We start from the raw sequence: 6,000 nt of genomic DNA, 5'->3' as shown, positions 1-6,000 counted from the left end.
ACTTTAACATGGTATAGTTGATATCCAACCCTGCAAATACCATCAGGCTAGCCATTGTCCCATGTGTTTCACGTGTGCAACATGGGTAACACATGGCAGGATGCTAAACAGCTCTACAGTGCCATGTAGATGTATATGGCAAAACACATACTTATAAAACTTTCTGTGAGCAAGTCTGTAGGGTTACAGGTCGCATCCCCTTAAGGCTATGTATGACTATATATGTGACATATACACAACATTAAGGTCTATTCATTAATGTGAACACATCCAGGCATGTGCTGGTAGGTAAAGACACCAGTACAGGCAAACAGACCCGCCCACATCAAAACATCCACATGGAGTATGAGCAATGTCATCACTTGCCACACACATATACGGTGATAACATCGAATCACCAGTAAGTGTCAAATGTGTGGGAGTTAAACATGTCAGTGGTGTTAGTGTCATGTAGATTTGCAAAGATATATTTGTAATCTTAATAAATGTGATACACATGTATGTTCAGCTGTACTTCTCTGTGAGTTACTGTGACCTATCTCCATCACTATGTCTTCCAGGTATACCGCGTGCCAGGCTGCCACCATACACCTGCTTGGAGGATGAGGTCCTCATCCCACACCTCCTTGACAACCATGTAACAATCTTCAGCTATGTGCCATAGGATGCACAGCAGCAGGATGCCCAGTGGGAGGAACTCCGCAGGAGGGTAAATTATGTTGGTGGCTACAATTGCACCTATCAGCAGGTCCGCCGACACTGCATGGACTTCATAAGACAAGCGAAACAGCACACTAATGCAATCTCCAGGGAACAAGGTGCAACAGGTGGGGGGGCCACTCACCCAGCCCCCACTCACACGTACCGAGAAGCTACTGGCCAACCTGGGGACACCTGCAGACCTCCATCTACAAACTTTAGCTGGTATTGTGGAGGTGGGTGTCTCCCAACCACTGAGCCCTGGATTGCTAGTAAGTCACTACTGCACATATAACACAACTATATTTCATATAGTTACATGTGTTACTGTACAATATGCAATGCAACATCATATGCAAGGGATGTATGCACACATTCCACATACTATAGTATGCTACTCTATGTATGCACAGATGTGCATACTTCATAGTATAGTCTATTGTACTGGCTTATGTGCTAACATGGACATTGCACTCTGTAGCTATCACACAGGTGTGGATAATGATCTTACTGCTGTGACACTCCTATTTAGGTACCTTTGGCATTTCACAGTGACACCAGTCTGTTGCAGGTGAGATTGTTATCTACCAGGCTTGATAATGCACATATCATATTAATTGCATGCTATCTGCCATGTGGCCATTTAACACACGTATACATAATGTCTGGTGGTCCTGTTAATATACACTTGTCAGACCTGCAATGCATCACAGTGGTTACCCATGTGGAATAATTGAAGACTATATGAAACACCTACAATAAACGTTACAAACTGTCATTGCCAGATGTGTGGACAGCTGTGAATACAATGGTGGAGGTGTGGTTCACCGTAGCGGCAGGTACTACAGATCAACATTACACATCTGGGGAATGCAAACAGTACTATACAGAGAGCATATGTGTGCACACACTCTAAATGCTTTGTTGCTGGAGTATGACCAGCCCATGGGATTCACCCTTGTGGATTATACCCATGCTATGAATGTCACACAATGCCATGTGCTATCTGACATGTCCATGACATGTAGTGGGCTGACTGCAACACATCTTAACTATCCAGAAAAACATATCTCACATCCCAAACATACCACCATTGTCTGCATAACCCTGTCCTCAGTGGAGCATATGACATCTATTGGTGTATGTCATATGGTATAACACTGACATGTGACATAGATGCCCATCACAACCATTGGACAAAACATGTGTACACATGGCCATGGAGGATGGCCAGAGACATGAAGCAGCACACACAGTAGAAGTGAAGTACATGTGTGTACACCCTGTTGTACATTGGTGTGACACAATACAACTATGGCCTTTGTGTAATGGTGATATTGCAGATGTGAAACACTAAACATCATACAGGCCTGTGCACAGCTTGTGTCGGCATAACACCAAAACCACCACATAACATGTCTTTAACATCTTTAGTGTATCACTACATGAAAGCATTCACCTATACAGTATCCAAATATATATATGTGTTGCATAACATACACATACAACCACAGCAGGCCACAGATACAGCACATTCACCTTGCTGGTGTCAGACATCACTGTCATGCTTGCTCCTCATGTGTGCGAGGTACACAGATGGTATGTGAAATATGGAGTACTGCTAAGTTAGCCATGTCTGGGCATAGTTGCCAGGCATCAATAATATGGTTGCCAATGTGCAGGGGTGTAATCTGTATACCCTAATTCCACATTAGGATTTAGTGTGTATATACCTCAGTGACGTGGGTCACATTCCACATTAGATATGTATTGTATCTGAACACAGTCATGGCTATGAACTGTGTCTGTAACTCACACTGTATAGCAATAGTGAAGCCACATGATGCCCTGTAATGGCCATGCACATCAGCTCAGTGTGCAGTATGTCACTGCATATTTGGAGGGTGGACTGACAACATTGTGTCAGCTTATGGTCCATGTTAGTATAACATGTCCCTGCATTGGTACACCATCACCTTACTGTATATTTGAATGGACACCATTGTGTTACACATGTATGCATATCATTCAACCCGTCAGCAGAAGACATGTCATACTAAATATGATTGGCAAGGTCATATGCCACACATCAGGCTGGTGTACTGTTAACCTGTGTTGGTCTGTGGCACCATTGCAAAGTAGGGACAGCCATGTTAAACATGAGTGTACAGCCACATGCACATTGTCTGTCGACTCAGCTCAGGGGTAGGCAGAATAATGTTGAACAGACATGCTCTGCTTTGGGGGAGATATGCAAGCTAGGGCTCAGGCAAACAAAGTATTCACTCCACATACCCTTCTGCACATGTCCTCCTCACATATAGGGGCAGTGGCCAACACAAAACATCAGTGGCAGATGTACAAAGGTCAGCGATGGTTTGTTAACATGTGGGGTATGTTTCACAAAACATGGCAGTGTGGTGCATAGTGCATGCATTGTGTTGCAGGTAAGGGGCATAAGCTACTAACACAAATGGTGCAACACAGGGATGTATGCTAACTACTACAATAAATGTGTAAGGTGCATGCCTTCTGCTATAACACATGCATGCTGTTTTGTGCAACTCAGGGATGTATGATAACTACCACGGTAATTGTCTAAGCTGAATGCCATCTGCCATATCACATGCATGCTGCATGCCGTTGGGTGCCATAGCATGTGTGTGTCTGCATGTCTGTCTGGTGTCTGTCTGTGTCTGTGTATATGTCTGTGTCTGTCTGTGTGTCTGTGTGTGTGTGTCTATCTGTGTATGTGTCTGTCTGTGTGAGTGTGCTGTGCTTTATAACTTGTAATGTACAGTTCTTGTCTGCCCCTCACAGGTGTTGATGTAGGTGCATTGTCCTCCTGCATTCCACCTGATGTTAGTGTCCCCACAGACACTAGCAGTGATGATGAAAGTATGATTGAGGCACAGGCAGGGCTGTTAGGAGCTGAATCTCTGCCATTGGTTGCCATTCTGCCTGTATCCCCCTCATCCCCGCACACAGTTCTCCTGCCTACACATACCTCATCACCAGTGGCCATAGAGAAGGACAGTTGGCGGATGGTAGCATGGAACAGGGAAGTGTGGAGACTATGGAAGGTGTGCCTGCACACCATGATCCCAGCCAACTAACTGGTGATGTCCCACACTGGCATGAGCCCAGTGCTGCTCATAGGAGGACCACTGGCCAACATGCCCCTGCAAGACAAAGCACATCAGCTGATGTCACCAGAAGCATGTTTCAGGCTGTAATGGAGGCACAGGCACATGCTGAATGGCACAACAGAGAAGGTCTGAGGCTTCAGAGGGCTGCTGTCCGTTCTATAACTGACAACATCCAGGCAATTGCAAATGTTCACCATCATCTTGCAGATGTCTTAGATAGATGATTGGGTGACATGGTGAGAGTCCATGACTGTGGCATGTCAATCCTCGAGCATGGAATGTCTGTGCTTGAACATCTGGTGGGATTGATGCGTCAGGCACTTGGACATAGGCCAGCTACATCACCTGTTGAAGTTCTACATGAACATGCTACTTCACATGCCCGCTCCCATAGTGGTGGTTGCAGCAGCAGTGCAGCTGGTGCTGTGCTGTCCACACCAGGAACAGCAGGCCACGTGAATATGGTCCAGGATGGTCCCAACGGGGACATGGTTCCAGTGGACATGTGTCATCATACAGTACCCAATCTGGACCTCTGTCTGGTACTGCCCGTTCAACCTCTGGCAGGCGCAGGTCACATGGCCGTGGCCAGACACTGTGAACTGTGGTACCTGCCCTGTACAGACTGCAGCTGTCAATAATACCTCAGTGTAGGCCAGCCACATGCCAGACCTGTGTGCATACATACACACACACCAGAAACAAATGTAGGGCACCTCAACACAAACACGCATAACATCCACACACACCCAATGATATCAAAGGCCCTAACCCAGACACATGATGTCATCCAATGCTGCAGCCTAGGCCTCTGGCAAACATTATCACCCTGTGCATGTGATGATGCCTGTGCCACATCCCTGTCATCCACATCATTGGTGAAGGGACATGCTCATATGGTCTGATGCACAGGGTGAACATACTAGGACGTCAATTGTAGATTAATATTGTTGAGTAGTGTTTGACAGGTGTATTATAGTTTTAGAATGCATTTGGTACATTTGACAGTATGTATCATGTGTAACAGTAACTGCATGTTGATCTTGATGTTCTGCCTTCCTCTTTCAGATGTAATTGCATATGCCGGGGGATGTCAGTGTTTGCGGATAGTGTCCCATATGTAAATGTTGACTACTCACAGGTCTGTATGACAGTACCTGCATGCACTTTGTAGCTTCCACATCACAGTTTTAATCTCCCAAGTTTCAATTATGTTTACTGATCTAATGTTCCATGAGCATGATAGCTGTGTAGTAAGCTACTGTGTTCAGAGCTGTCACATCCATAGTGGGTGACATCCCAGGTATAGTTAGCTGGAGCAGGGACGAGGTAAAAGAGTGGTATAGCAGATGACAATGGTAAAGGCCAGTGGAAATAGTGGCTTCTCATTGGGAAGCAGTAATACCAGCTCTCATGACAGGATGCAAACACAGACACACCCACACACTCAGGGAATCGCAGACACATTAACACACCCACACATTCAGGGATTAACAGACAGTAATACACACTCTTACACACACACACACACACACACACACACACACACACACACACACACACACACACACACACACACACACACAGTTGCCAGTGTTGGAATGAGAACTCCTGCCTATGTGCAAATCATCATTATAGTACTACACAATTACAAGATGCGTCACAGAGATTACATGTACAGGTAATCAGAATGGCCTAAGATCGAGGACATCAACAGGAATACTGGATTGCAGTGAGTGAATGTGGGGTGGGGGGGGTTCATCAGTCGGCTATGTGAAAACAAGCCTCACCCCAGGGTGTACATGTTTACAGGCAGTTAGAATGCCCTTCTAAGATTGATGACATCAACAATGATGCTTGATTGCATTGAGTGGATGGGGGGAGGGGGCCTTAACATTTCAGTATGGTAAAATACAGCCTCACACCAGGGACTGGATAGCCATACATACACACACACACACACACACACACACACACACACACACACACACACACACACACACACACACACACACACTGTGGCATTCACAAAGATATACACCTATGTCACATACATACAGACACTTGACATGTGTGAGACTCAACCAAATGCCTATGCCTTTCTTTCTACACTTCACTCTGTACTGATGTCTACCACACTGTTCTGGAGAGT

The sequence above is a fragment of the Protopterus annectens genome, chromosome 4.part0 (assembly GCF_019279795.1).
Source record: "Protopterus annectens isolate FY-2018-M chromosome 4.part0, PAN1.0, whole genome shotgun sequence".
NCBI lineage: Eukaryota > Metazoa > Chordata > Ceratodontiformes > Protopteridae > Protopterus > Protopterus annectens.
This window is presented reverse-complemented; position numbering follows the sequence as displayed.